This window comes from Lactuca saligna, chromosome 5, assembly GCF_052625555.1.
Source record: "Lactuca saligna cultivar CGN05327 chromosome 5, ASM5262555v1, whole genome shotgun sequence".
NCBI classification, from domain to species: Eukaryota; Viridiplantae; Streptophyta; class Magnoliopsida; order Asterales; family Asteraceae; genus Lactuca; species Lactuca saligna.
The window spans coordinates 247413427-247430133 of record NC_136421.1 but is presented as its reverse complement, the minus strand read 5'-3'; the positions used below and the strand labels follow the sequence as shown (position 1 = coordinate 247430133).

At 32.2% G+C, this 16707-nt stretch overlaps 1 pseudogene; it reads right to left on the bottom strand.

The window, feature by feature from the left end:
• Positions 1 to 728: 728 nt before the first annotated feature.
• LOC145047271 (protein JINGUBANG pseudogene) lies at positions 729 to 2623 on the bottom strand (annotated as a pseudogene).
• Positions 2624 to 16707: the final 14084 nt, after the last annotated feature.

Here is a 16707-nt window from a genome sequence, read left to right as displayed (position 1 = left end):
TAGATTACCTTTCACTCTAACTTCTATCATGCAACTCGGGTTTAACCTCAAAGCTTAATGGTTATAACTCCAAACTCTAGTACAATGCATAACGGTTTGACAATATCCCATCAATTAGAAATAACTTCTTAGCTCTTACCTTATACTATACCTACCTTTGCAACGATACTTCTTTATAATGTTAGAACTTGATTTCCTTTAGTTTGATATGGGGATTTTTTTTGTTGGGTTTGATTTCCTTGAGTTTGATAAGGGGATTTCTTATTATGTTCCACGCATAATGTTTTCCAATTCAAGAGAGAGTAACAAGAGATCCGAGACTGAATTTTTTTAACATATATGCTTATTATTCAAATATTTTACTTAGATAAACATATTTGATGGAACTTAAATAGGATTTTTATTAAAACATAACAAAATTTTCATAATAAAAGTTAGTTCAATATGTTGATATGTTGAAATTATAACTGAAAAAAATATCAAATAACTTTTGGTCTAACCGATATTAGTAGTTAATGAAAAGTTAGAGGTACAAGTCTCATTGAGACCAAAAGATATAGATTTTTGAATAAAATAGTATGTATGCAATATGCATAGGTAAACATCGTTCTAAATTAAAATAAACTTAAGAAAGTTAAAAAAGCACTTTATACACCTATTTACATACATAAAATGTAATCTGTTAGACAAAAAGTATGATCTGTTATGTTAAACACAGAGATTGTACATTAACCTGAAAATGTTGTCTCGACATATCGAGATTTCTATAAAGAATTTGCATCAAGCCAAAACATTTTCTTGCCAATATATGCCAACGTGTACATCTATACAAATCAATACGTCACACATATACACCAATACATATAACTTAAATTCAAATTCATACCCTCCATTCATTCCCAAAAATCTGGACTCTTTACGAAAAGACTTTCATCAATCTTTCCATCTTCATCACCAAACGGGACCACATGCCTTTTCGTCTTCAATTATTTTAGCCAATATTTCATCCTTCGCTTCTCGAGTGACCCCACATACCCATCTCCGCAACCAGGCGGCGGCGCGTCTACTCAACTCCATGTTGTATATGTCTTACTTCATCCATGGCTTCTCCGCCACCCGCCATAGCTTCACTGACTTATCTAAACTACCGCTATACACCATCCATTCTCGGACACCTCCATCATCGTTTTCTGGGTGCTCCTGAACCGCTAAACATTTGACGGGACCACTGTGGCCGGTTAGGACGGAGAGGCAGGAGTGGAAACCACCTCCCTCCCTCCGCCAGACGCAGATGCTCTTGTCCGCCGACCCACTAAACAACAAGCTTCCTGCACCGGCGAGACAAAGAACTGCTTGCCTGTGTCCTCTGATAACTCCGCCGTGTACCAAAGCGTGCTTTCTACGTTCCCAGAAATTCACCAACCCATCTGAAGTTCCGGCGTACACCACGGCTTCCACCATGTTCACCTCCACCGATGTCACGGCGGTTTCTTGGTCTAGTAACGTGTAAACCAACATATGCTTTGTATCCTTACCTACCAACTCCCTCCTCCACACCTTCACGGATCCGTCTGCTGATCCGGTGAAAACCAGGCCGTCGAAACCGGCAACAACCGAGTTAATGGCGTCGTCATGGGCTTTTACCGATTCCAAACATTTTGAATCTGAAAGTCTCCATACTTTAAACGTTTTATCCCAAGAACCTGAATATAATAACCCGTGTTCCTCATCCAAACTCAGGCAAGCAACAGCATCGAAATGCTTGATCCATGGAACATTCCGGTGACGCCGGACTTCGACATAGTTACCGGGATTCAAGGAGCTTTTGATGAAATCCATTGTAGTTGGTAAACTCCCGACCCGTTTGTGCGCCTTCCTCTTCGAATCCGAATACTTCCATACTCGAATTTTACCATCTTGATGACCTGTAAAAATCCTATCGCGGGAGACAACAATGGATTTCACCAATCCACTGCTGGATTTGAATCCAGAAAATTCCGTTAAGTTTCTCCAAACCCGGATATTTTTCGAATCCGAACCCGTATACAACAAATCTCCAGACGAAGCTAACGAATAAACATGCCCCTCTTCACGTACCAAAGACCCAACCAACCCCGTTAACTGAGTGTCGCCGGGAGCATTCATAAACGGAAGGTTCCATGGCGATTTTGAAAACGGCGAGGTTTGGTGGAACGGCGACATGAAATAATTAGCAGGAGAAGTATTCGGAGACAAAGCCGATGGACTAACTGGAAACGAAACGTTGCTATGGTGGTGGTGTGAACTGCTACTGGTACTGGCCTCTTGTTGTTCATCGCCGGCGGTGTGTGTAATGTTAGGTTCAGAGCTGTGGAAAAGCACTCCGAGCTTTGTTCGCCGGTGGGAAGAGTTATCCTCCGGTAACAATGGAACACGCGTCTTCTCCTTTACCATGTTAAGTCGTCGAAATCAAGAAATGACGTCTGGATTCCTTGAATGATCGAATTTCAAGAAAGATTGAATGATTGATAGTGTTTATTGGTAGAAAGATAAAATTGAAACAGTCGAAGTGAAAAGAGGAAAGTAAACAGCCATTTATAGAACATTGTAGGCGTTCAGAATCCGCGTGTCTTAACTTGGATTGAACTTCTTCTTCACTACAACATTTCTAGATGCGTAAAGTCTTTTAAAATACGTTACTTTCTCTTTTCAAAGAAATAGAATTTTGAATACTAACATATGTTCTTTTAATATTAAATATATTTTATGTAAATATTTTACTTATGTTTCTGTTAAATAATATAATTATCAATACACAAATCAATAAAGTTATTAAAAAGATACGGGAGATAAATAGGAATATAGTTAACACTTTACAACAATAAATAGTATTAATTAATACCTTTAATTTAATTTAAATCTCTAGCATCTACCTTTTTGTACTTTCGTACTAAATTTCTAAATGGTCTCACTAACTTTTGAAAAAGTTAATTATATTATAAACGTCTTTTATTGGAATTATGTGTTGGTTTCAAATTACTAATATGATGGACGTGCAATATATGATGAGGTGTGTTGTGAGTTATGCCATGTTTACCCCTTTCCCTTCCTTCTATGAATGAGTTTTGACTTTGACTTTCTTTATTGATTTGACATTTTTGCAAAGTTTGGCAAACTATTGATTTCTAGGACTTCTATTTAAAACCGTTGGCAAGTTGGTTTGAATGCGGCAGCCGGAAAGTACATCGTCGGTCATCCGTTGCCGTTGCCTTTTCGATCTTTTCGTTCATATAGATTTGTTGTTTAAAATTTATCTCTAGTATATTCTAAACTTATAAACAATAGTTTTATCTATAGTAAATAATAAATTATACGAATCCTCTCTATATTTTATCTCTATATTTTAGGGTAATTTGTACGTTTGGTTCCTAATTTATTTTTCTATTCGGATCGTTCCTATAGTTTTATTTCGTTACGCGTTTTGGTCCCTGCTAGAGATATTACCCTTATTTATTTATTTATTTTTTATATTTCTTAATCATTAATCTACTAAAATAATTATTAGATAAAATTACCACCCTATTTACCTCCTTCTTTCTCGTCTTGCTCCTCACCTGAGTAATCTACTAATACTCACTAACTTGTGTTATTGGAAAGAAAACCTCATTGATCGATAATAGGAATGAAACCAAAAATCACATAATCAATGAATCGAAAAAACACTACTAATTGATCGTTAAGTGGAATCCAACCCAAAAATCACACAATCGAATCCACGACTTAGTATTCAAACTCTGGAATCAAAACCATAAGTCAGACATAGAAATCAAACACATAAATTTAATCAGATCTAAAATCAAAATCACAAATCAATCACTGCAAATCAAACCAGAAAATTTATTTAAACCATAAATCGCAACCCGTTCTAGAGCTTTTAGGAGACCTTGAAAGGAAATCATAGCTTTTTAAAGATTCTAATGGCGGATACTATATCGCCAAGACTATGGCTTTGATTCTCAGGAAAATTGGTTAAAGACCCTTAATGTTGAGATGGATTCTAAGATTTTAAATGCCGATGAGGTTTGTTCAAAGGGGTTTAACCATGGACTTTCTGGTGGAGAGAAAGCATACGACGTTGGTGGTTTAGGATTCTTCAAATGAAAGTAAACGGTGGTGGTGTGGAGATTTTCGGTTAGTGTACAGTTGAAAAAAACCCAGATCAAATGAAGAGGAAGAAATCCATAGTGAAGGGGCTCGAAATGGAGTAGGTTCTACCATTCCTTTTGACGGCTTTAGTGGAGGCATCCATGGCGGCAGATTGTGGGTTTCACATGCTCACTAACGGTAACGATATGGTAATGAAGGAGAAAGATGTAGGATCAAGGTAGAATAAAGGTGTGGGGTTTGCTCTGATTATTAGTAACATATCTAACGGTGGTGGTAGTGAAGGTCTGGAGGATACTGGAAGCTTTCGGTGGTGTAGGTTTCCTTAATTCCCGTTGGAATGTGAGAGAAAGAAAAAGATATAGACAAGGGAAAGGATGAATGTGATGAGAAGGATAAAACTCATGCGAGGGAGGCTAATATTTTATGATTTCTTTTAACGAGTTAAAAAATATTTAAATAATTAAAATAATCAGTAAGAACGGATTATCCGAGTTAAGAAAAATAAGTCAGAGACCGAACACTCAAGTTACTCTAAACTATATTAACCATTTGTGCAATTTGCTCTTTTCACGGTATCTAGTTGGTAGCTAGTTGACCGGCCAAGATCAAAAAATTTATTGTTTCAAACACATAATCACAAAAAAAAAAAAAAAAAAAAAAAGATTAAAAAAACTAGAAAAACAATAATCTAGTGCTTAAGCATTTAAGTCAAAAGACATTTTACATTAAGTCCATAATCGGAGAGATGTCGACGTGAATGTTAGTGTATCTCGAATCGATGCGATACAGTCTTATAATAATTGGTTATATAATTTTGGGTTCCATATATATTTACATGATATTATAGTTAGCGTCTCACAAGTCACAACCCCATGATCCGACACATCCTTGTCTATAATTATCGAGCCTCCAGGTCTGAATGAGAGTGTTAATGTATACTACATCTTTGCAACACTGTCATATATTGATTTAATTTTGTCTTTGATTTATTTTTCAGTGTTTATTGATTCTTTGCCTTATTTTATTGACTACTAACTATTTCAATATTTTTTTTTAATTTTATTGACAAATTTTAACCGATCAAATGTTGAGTAATATAACCGAATAACAATAATCGTAATTAATTGGCCGTCTAGATTGATTTTTACAACAAAATTAATTTAAAACCAAAAGAAGGTTATCTACAATACCATGTGAGCTAACTTGAAAAATTATGGAATTTATATTTTTCTCTTTAAAAAAAAAAGTTATCTACAATACTCACTGATTACTAAATAATTCCTTGTTTGTTCGAGCAATCACGATTTTCAAAGGATTCAATTGCTAAACAATTTCAAACAAAACGAGATAAAAATCGTGGTAAATGAATATGTGAAGTTTTGTTTTGCCATCTCATTCACATTTGCTTTTGACTTCTTTTTTCGACTTGTGCAAATTAGATATTTGCTACTTGTATTTTTTGACAACAGAAACCCAATATTGGCCGTTGTTTATTTCGATTCTGATATGTAGGGGAGTGTATGGTTATTGGTTAACGATTTAGGGATAGACACGACATCATACAAGATAAAGACCCTACCATATATTTGACAAAACTTGCCTTTGAAACAAATGATATACAATTTGATTGAGAAAATGGACACCTATGCTTCATAAACCTTGATTCTATCATTTAAATGTTTAACAAATGTTGTTACGTGCGCGTATGCTAAGTATAATAGTATACTAGGATCCTGGTAAAATGCAGGACAACGTATAAAAAATGCATATAAAATTATAAAAAACGGACCTAATAAATAAATAAATAAAGATAAAGTAACATAAACAGAGTTTGTATTATTGATTATATTTAAATGTTTAAAAAATACAATAAAATACTTGAATATTTTTAATCGTTGAAAGATCTCTTTAAAGACAATATTTTTTGTTTTATTAGTTGGACGACCTTTCTCGTCGCATAAGTTGTCTTTTTAGTTAAATTATCTATCATTTTTCATTTTCATTTAAGTTTTTTTTTTCGCAATTAAACGAAAGGAAAAACAATATAATTTTGTTGTATGAAAAAAATGGAAGTATAAGGCTATAATTGATATAAAACCCAACAATAATAGTTCACAACATTGACATAACTCATATAATTTTTTAGAAGTTATTTTTAGAAACTGATTAATTGATTAATTTTTATATAATTAGGAAAATTTCAATTAAATGATTAGTCCATATTTGTTTTTCTTTCGATAAGTCCTTTTCTTTCGAATAAGTAAATTCTTTCCAAAAATCTAATTTAAGAACCAAACATTATAAAACCAAATTACGTAGGAAAGCTTTTTTATTTTAGTTAGATCTTTATAAATGTGGAGACTAAGATGATTTCTGAAATTATGTAATGTTAAAACATAGTGTCATATTTAACACCTTTCCTTTTAGAAATTAGTTTTGTAAGAAAATATCTTTTTGGCATATAGTTATTTGAGAAAACATGTCATACCAAAAATTACATGTAACACATCAAAAAATATTTTTTCCATTAAGCAACGGACACATATAGTTATACAAGCGGCATCAATAAATAGTTCTCTTTTGAAAAATATCATATTTCAAACAACACAATATATAGACAAATATGATTTTCCATTAAGCTATCTCTAATATATGTACACAATTATGTTTAGCATTTGTTCCGATGTGTGTTTAGAATCTATTGATTGAATGTGAACAAACTAAAAGAATATACATAACTAAAATTGTACATGTTATATGAAGTATGTTATATAGATTATAACAAACTGATATAAGTAAATATGTTGGCATTTTATGTTAGTTAAATGATAGTACTTTGCAATTATAGATAAATAAGTAAATTGCTATATTTTTGTTGATCACTTCAAGTAGTAGGTTGTTATAAGTATTATTCTATATATATATATATATATATATATATATATATATATATATATATATATATATATATATATATATATATATCCAATAAGTTCCACATAAACAACAATATATGAAAAACCATTAAGTTTAACAGAATCATAAAAGTTAAAAACTTGTGGTTGCTTCTAAAAATCAATGAGTTCCACAAAACGCTAAAGTCAAAAATTTGTTCTGGCATTCTACTTGAAGTAACATAGGATTAATTTTATATGGATCCTAGTAACATACAATACACATAACCAGATTCAAGAATCAATATAGATAGTAATTGTTGATTATTTTCATTTGGATACTCTCACATTTGTATCAACATGTGTATGTAGTAGAACCTATGCCAAACTTTCAAAAAGCAACTAAGTATATGTTGATAACTCTTTTCCCAAAAAAGCAACACAATTTGAACATTTCTTACATTTAACTCAAAAAATAGCAACATATTATGTTTATATCTTGTAATTAACTAAGAAAAAACTCAAAAAATATTTCGGTAAGAAACATTGAGGTAATCCAAATTAGAAACCTACTATTGAAGAAACATAATCACGTTCCCTCTTCTAGAGTCCGATTATGAATTTAATTATTTTTATCAAGATCTTCCTGTTTGGGTTTAGTAGAAAATTTTGGTCCAAGATTCCTTATAGCCATCCTGTAATCTGTTAAATCCCAAGGATAACGACTTAAGAAAAAAAAAAATTAGAATTTAAGATTGAGATGTACTTAAATGGAATTGAAACGCAAAATTTGTCACAATACCAAACCATAGTTTCACTAAACTAAGTAAAATAAAAATGAGAAACATGTCACACAAATCGTATTGGATTTCAATATATATATATATATATATATATATATATATATATATATATATATATATATATATATATAATTCTACAGTTATTTCATGACGAGATTTGTAAGCACGTCTCAATTTGTGAATTGTTTATAAAGATTTTTTTGGAAATATATTCAGGTCGATGAAACTTTATGAGAAAAAGTGTTTAATATAAGTTAGAAGAAAATGAGATGCATGTAAATAAAAGCTTGCACAAAACATGATTGCTAAAAGTAGAATGTTATTTTAAGTTTTTGTAAAAGTAGGATGTTATTTTTAATATGTACAATTAGGAATTAGTGTGTTACATTGGTTCATTAGATTTCAGAACCTATCTCTTCCTTGTTTGCTAACCCGGTATTTTAATATTTTATGATTACACGATAAATAAATTAACCAATATAAGAAATAACAAGTGAGTCGTAGAAATTAATCACAACAAACTATAAACATTAACCATTAAAATAGTAAAAATTAAGATATGGTGCATCATAAGCATGAATATACTTTCTAGTGCAAGAGTGTTTGTGTTAGTGGGTAATTATATATATATTTTGGAAAAATTCTTTATTAGTTATGACACTGATGAAAGCTTCACATATTAGAAAATAAATAAATTAGAAAACAAAGCTAGAATGATAATGAAGTTCCAAATTAGAAAACTATATAAAAAATGTATTATTAGTTGTAATCAAAACTAACCTCATCTAATGGATGCATGACATGAAGGGTATTGTCTTGATCTCATCTTTTGTGAACAATAAAACCATCTTTCTTGCAAATAGATCCTATAAACAACATTCAAAAATTAAACTAATAAATAAAAAATACTTCAAAAATATATTAAATGAAAAAAATTATCATGTTAGGTCATAGAAGGAAAATGGCTTCATTAATTTGCAATTATGTGATCGTACAACAGAATATATATATATATATATATATATATATATATATATATATATATATATATATATATAACCTCAAATTTATTTGAGTGGGCCAAGGTCCACCCTTGTACTAATGTGGCTACGCCACTGTTTCCAAAGGCTAGTGGTTTGGTAGTGAGCCTGTAAAGGAGCTGATATGATGGTGAGTTGACAACATTTTTCAAGTAGATTGGTGGTGATCATACTCATTAGCCTAACATGTTGCCCACAACTAAGGCGAAACGGAATGGCGACACATTCCTACACGCGGGATGAGTTGGACAAACAAGTCACACATGAATTTATTACAAATACCACCACCAATATATGTAATTGTGAAGGTCCGTTAATGCAGCTACGAGAGGCCACAAATTTTCTTTTCTCATCCCTTTGTATCTCTCTCTCTTCCTATCTCTCTTCCTCCCTTTCTTCCTGTTGACAAACGCTATTTCTCAGCCCTAGTGAGTATGTAGTGAAAATTAATTTAGCTGGTGTGGATGTTGCTACGCAAGCTAAGGTGAAGATGCACTCCGTATAGTCTAATAGACTAAATGATCAATAAAGTCATAAATCATTTTCGAAAATATTCATTGGTTTTCATACCACTTTACAGATAAAGTAATTTGAAAATTTCAATCCTGTAAATTTTGATAAAGTAATATTAAAATTTCAAACGGGTTTAGGTATTCCACCACCCCCTTCCTATTTTTTATCCCCTCCCTTGTTGATTGGATGTTGTGTGTGTATGTGTATATATATATATATATATATATATATATATATATATATATATATATATATATATAAATAATATTTTAAAAGCCCGGATGAAATATGACAGAAGCTTTCAATGTTGTTTCTGAATCGATAAATATAATAGACGTAGAAAGTGCAAGGATGAAAAACTTGAGTTTTGCTCCGGACCGTTTTTTTTCTCGAGTTTTTATGAAAAAATATAAAAGTTTTGGCTGGAATGATCAGAAGTGTCAAAACGGATAAAGAATTAAAGGGGTAGGAATTAGCAAATTTTTAGAAAACGGATCAAAGTTGTCAAATCGTTAAAGTTTTGTGGCCAAACTTTAAATATTAAAAGGTTCCTAAAATTGTAAAAATATTGATTGCAAGGACCAAAAATGTCAAAAAAAGTATAAAAAAAAAGAAACAAAGTGCAGGGACCAATTCTACCAAGAAAAATAGTAACTTTACTATTCTTAATATTCATATCTTTAGTATATATATATATATATATATATATATATATATATATATATATATATATATTCATTAAAACTAGAACGATAATAACTATTATACATATTTAGTTTTAAAAACTGAAACGTTATAAATATTTAGTCATTCTATATGTAGGGTAACTCATTCTGTTGCACATAGACATTTGTAATGAATTCATTGTGGTGTACGCAGTGTTCTAAAAGGCGCGCCATGACGTGAGGCGTGACTTCGCCGTTACGAAAAGCTTCATAACGTTGATGTTAGGCGTGACGCGTGGCAAAGTGATATGGCGCGCCATGGCGCGTTATGGCGTGTTATGGCACATGTTTTTTCGTTTGAGACACAATTTTTTGCTCTTTGTTATGTTTTTTCAAATCGGAAATACAAGTATTGTGGTTTTTGTTAACTTTTTATTATTAGTTGTTGATCTAACACTTCTAAAAAGTAGTTATATTTAATATAAACTAGATAAGAAGCCCCGCTTCGCGGTGGTTGGATTCGACGCTAATATTAAACAAAACCGATGGAAGACATTATGTTAAACGTTTGTCATGGAAGTAGAATGCTATAATTGGTTGACTATGAAAGTATATTGATGCTTAAAAAATGTAGTAAAGTAGAAGCAAAGTGAGATATATTCTCTTTTTAAAACACATATGTTGGGTACAAAATTACTTAAACCAAAGTTAGTCAAAGGCAACACCAGTCCAACTGCTTCCTCTCGAATAAGCTCTTGCGGCTTTGAGATCCCTTAAGTGATGATTTTGTAAAAATTTACAAATAGAAAAATTATAAATGGGTTTCAAATACTTATTATTTTTTAGGATTGACCAAAATGCCCTTTGCTAAAAATAATACATAATGATAACAAAGTTTTGATTAAATTGTATATACTTAACCTCTCCCACAAGATCATCTTCAGAACGGTCCGAGAAATTAAAAATGACGACTATGCCCCTGAAATGTTTTGAATAAAAATCATTGGCATCAATAAGCAATTTTATGAATTAAATATTGATAACAAAGATAAGGGTAACTAAACTAAAATCAGGCAAAATGGCAAGCAGTTTTGTTAATTCAAGTTGAAAGTTGGATAAATAAGATAACAAACTTTCAAATTGATAAACAGAAAAAAACCCAGCAGATTTGAGAAATTAAAATGACGGTTATGCCCCTTTAATGTGTTGAATAAAAATCATTGGCATCAATAAGCAATTTTCTGAATTAAAACTGATAGTTGGATAAATAAGATAACAAACTTTCAAATTGATAAACAGAAAAAAAAAACCAGCAGATTTGAGAAATTAAAATGACGGTTATGCCCCTTTAATGTGTTGAATAAAAATCATTGGCATCAATGAAGTTACAGGTTAGAATTTCCGCTAAAAATACATAACATTCAATCAGATTAACAATGCTTGAATAAATCCGAATTGAAAGAGAAGCACAATTACACCATAAATAGTTTTATAGCAATGTACTATAAACATGCAAAAGAGGTGAGAAAATTTAAGCATACCTAATCGCAGAATGTAAGCCAACTTCGCTGTGATTTTTCTTGTGCTCCTGTTGCTCTTCATTATATGTGAGTGAAAGGATGAAGGGAATTGTGAAGTAATCAAAATATTTAACGAAGCTATATATATATATATATATATATATATATATATATATATATATATATATATATATATATGTATATATATATATATATATATATATATATATAACCTTAATATCAACAATTTAACTATTAACGTATAAAAGGTTCATAGATTTTCTTATGACATTATTTCAACTTTGTTTTTGCGTTCAAAGTGTAGGATTCCAGTCACATTGTGGATTTATGCATGAAGATTTCTCCACAAATTGTATTCAAGGGTAATTTGGTGATTTGCCCCTGCCTTGGATACCATACAGTAACAGGTTATGTACATCCTGGTACAATTATAAACATTAAATGATCCAAGACTAAGCAGCAACCTGCAAATAGGCTATAAATTCTGATGAAGTAACTGATTTTCCATCATGTGCTTTAGATGAAACCCATTCGAATGCTTTCTCCTGCAACGTCAAAAAAATCTTTGGTTTTATTTCATGGACCTTAAATTTCATGATTCTGTAACAAATCTTGATGTTATTTAGCAAAAGAAAAGTGGGATTTAGAATTTCAAGTGTTCAAGATAAAGATCTACTGTGACACAAAAGGATCAAGAAAGAAATGAACCAACTTGAAAGAAATTATGCTAAAATTGTAAAGAATTTGATAACATGGGAGCCTGGAAATTTAGCAACTTTGATTCAAATAGTCATAAACATGAACTAAATTTTCAAGCAGCTGATGGGTATTCTGCAATCGATGTACTCTGGAAAAATTCATCTAATGAAAAGTAGCATATCAAAATCAAAATATGCGAGACGAATTATCCCCAACTTAGAAAAATAACCATATCAGATCCCACGAATTTGAAGTAAACAATAGGTAATTGCATCAATCTAAGTAAAAAACAACAGGAGTTGAAATTAGGGTTTACCGATTCTCACAAGTGAATGTCTTCGACCATACCCAATACCACCCCTAGCACTCGATATCAAGCACCAGTGACCACCTACATAAATGTCCAATATTCAGCCCTGTTCACGTACGCAAAGGCCAAGAAACCCCACCACCATAGCCGATACCCTCAAAGTAAAAGAAAAATTACCTTCAAGTCGTTCTGAATCAGCCACGAAGAAAGAGTTATATTCGGCGACCGGTAGGGAGAGGAGAGGATGGGATAAAAGCCCTAAGTTCAGATAACAGATAAAGATGGAAGCAAAACCAGGCACGATGAACAACACGTGGACAGAGAATAGAATATTTTCCACAAACGTCGACGCCGGTCGTGCGTACGACACCGCCGTTTTCAACCTACGTGGCCCATCGACACGTCTTAGTATCCCTGATTCAATCGGAGACGACGGTGATCTACAGGACCTCTCCTCCGATTCGATTAGAAAGAAGGCCACAGAGGCCGGAGGTATGGTCGAAGACGTATGTGTAGGTGGTAGAGAAGACATCCGATAAGAGAGGCGGTGGGGGAAGCATGAGGAATAAAAATGAAAGCGGTGGAAGGAACTGGTGGTGTAATAAAGAACGAAGCAAGTCGTTTGGATGGTAGGCGGTGACCATGGCTGAGGCAGTAACAACGAAGAACCAAAAAGAAACAGCGGTGGACAACGAACCCAAAAGAAAGAGAGAAGAAGAACACGTGGACAATAAACACGTAGATGCAAGTCAGCATTCTACATTAACAAAAAGGCTTAACAGATAAAATACACGAATGACAAACAAACAGAAGTAAGGGGGGGGGGGGGGGAGGGGGGTAAACAACAATTTCATAAGGAACGAATGAAATAGATAACATAAAAATTGGAAGGGCCATATATGCACAAATAGGAGGCAGAATATTGTAGCTAAGGAGCAACAATTTTAATATATAGTATAATTTATATTTATGTGGTAATATAATTTTAAATTAATACAAAATCGTCGCCTTACATCACGCTTTGAAAAACGTCATTGCTCGCCGTTGCTCGTTAAGCTTGAGGCTTGGCCTTACCGCCACGCCACACTTCACGCCATTTAGAACCTTGGCTGTACGTGTAATTGATATTTCTTTCTTCATGCGTAAAAAATGATAGAATTTTTTTTTTAATTTGTAAAAATTAGAAACGAAGTAATGTTTTATTATTTTAAATTGCAAGTTATAAAAAAAGTGATGAATTATTTTTTAAATTTTATAAAAGTTATAAATTAAGTGATATGTTGTTCTTTTAAATTGAAAATTATAAAAAAAATGATATAATTATTTTTCGAAATTTGTAAAGAGACCATAAATCTAATGTGTTATAAAAGAATAATGAAATCATTGTTAATAATTATAAATAAATTGAAAAACTCCAAAAGTAAAGGATCATAAATATAAAATAGAGAGTTTGTAGGTAAAAAAAAAATAATAAATAAATAAATAAAATAAAATAAAATAAGAGGCGAGTGAGGAATGAATAAAAAAACGCGTCTGACCCTTTACCTTTTTATATGTAAAATATAGGGTTATAGGGGGGTTGTATAAAAGGACCCACCTCTAATTTTTTTGAAAATTATTGTTAAATATCGATATCTTTTTAAACGTTAATTAGTATGTGAGAATTTTTACTTTAGTTGGTCATTGAGGTTCTTTACCTTTTTATATGTAAAATATAGGGTTATAGGGGGGTTGTATAAAAGGACCCACCTCTAATTTTTTTGAAAATTATTGTTAAATATCGATATCTTTTTAAACGTTGATTAGTATGTGAGAATTTTTACTTTAGTTGGTCATTGAGGTTAAAAGATCTATATTTTATATAGGTTAGTCCACCTTGCAACCCAAAACTTTAATAATGAAATACAATTTGTAATTACTTTTATTATTGTTGCTCGTTGCTAGTTTATTAAAAAAAATCAATAATAAAAAACCAAATATCGAAGAAAGCCATCAAACTTGCAATTGTGTCCATTCACGTTAAATTCATGAAAAACATCATTGAAATATACCAAATAAAAACGAAATCTGACTTTTGGTTCATTATTAATAGTGAAAAAAATACTTTTAAAAACTAACCTAAAGCTCAATGGTTTGATTTTCAAACTTACAAATATTGCCTTTAAGGCTTTAACCCACCCTTACCATCGCATCCTTGCCCAGTCGCATCATGTCCAATTGTGATTGTTTTGGTTTTATGTTTTCTTCGTTTGGTCTTCAATTAAGTTTTTCATTTTTTCTTAAAGTATTTAAATGGGTAAACAAATACAAAGAATGACATTTTTGTTAGTTTTGATAGTATGTATGAACACAATTACATTTCTAATGATTTTGTTATATTTATTTTTATTGTTGAAAACTTGAAATGTATCGCTTTTATAGTTAACAGTCAAACCAACTATTGATATCTCAGGTAGAGCCATTTGATTTGACTTTTGAGGCTCGCTATTATCCATTTGATGGACTTTGGTTAGTCTCAAATCAAAAGTCCCACAGGCCACACCCATGCCCAAATCAACTTCACATTCTGGCCACGTGGCTAACCCAAATTTAACAGAGTATGAGGTTGACCTCTTATCAATCTATTTCTTAGGTCCCAATTGTTTCTTTCATTACGGATAATAAATGGAACACTCCCAAAGGTCTTTTTCAATAAAAAAAAAAAAATTATAAATCTAATATTTTTATAAACTACTTCTTATACCATCTATGTTTCGGACAAAACTTGAACCCGACCTCAATAAAGAAGGACAATATGTTGGGGTGCAAAACTCTCCATTGGATGATGATGTAGAAGACTTCTCCGTATTCGATATAGAAGGCCTTAGAGAAGGTAGAAGGTCTTAGAGAATATGGAAGGCTTCTCATGTAGAAGGCCTTATGTCATATGGGTTGTGCTTCATATATATACTAGTTTAATATATTTTGTAGGTAGAGAGAGAACTCTCATATTTTGTATAGATGAGTAGTTTAGATTTAGAGAGAGAAAGAGTATTGTATACAAGCATGCACATGCTTATACAAATTTTGTACTACTTCATTATCTATACACTTGTGCTTAAACGTTAATTTATGTCTTTTCGATTATGCATTTTTTAATTCTGCAATTGTTATTTCCATGAGATCTTATATGTGGTATCAGAGCTTAATATTAGAGTTTAAGCAACTATCTTAATAACAATGATCCTAGATGACAACATTTTTGTGTAATCGATAAAACATTCAAAATCTTTGGTGAGTCTCTCCATTGGATCTATTTTCTATTCATATCCAATTTGTTGATCCATTTTAATTCTATTGATTTATCCCAAAATCTGTTTCGTTGATCTTATCACTATTTATCCAATCCCAAAATCTACTTATTGTTCATAAACGCTTTGCGTCCAATCTACTCGTGGAGTTCCCATGAATCACAAAATTGTGAAATCGTGATCCAACTCGTCGAGTTTTCCTCCAACTCACCGAGTTCCTCCCTCTCAATAGAAACGGGACTTTCCCAATATAACTCGTCGAATTCCCTTGTGGACTCGTTGAGTTCCTTCAACAGAATCAGGAACATTCCAAACCAACTCGCTGAGTTCCCTTATGGACTCGTCGAGTTCATCCGTCTGTCAACCCTTCTTAATGCATTAAGCCCTTATTCATTAGATGTACACCCTAAACTCCGGATTCAAACTGGAAATACGCTTAAAAGGGTAAAGTTTGCAACTTTACCAATTAAGGTCCTCTCCCAACGCAAAAAACTCAAACCCTAACTCAAAATGGCTTAGATCCAACTCCAAAAGCCATCAAAACTTCAAGTTAGACCATGAGATCATAGATCTGGACTCAAGGGACAAAATGATTACGTAAAGTTTTCAACTTTATCCACATGCATGGCCATAGAAGCTTCAAAAGACCAAAATGATGGTTTAAAGGTGACATGGGGCTTCCATGGCCATAAAGTTGGCACCTTTATGCCATGAAAACCCCTCAAGACCCTAGATCTAAAGTATTCACCTTTTGGGACGTCCAAATCCCTTGGAATCATGTCATTTGGACCAAAACGAGCAAAATA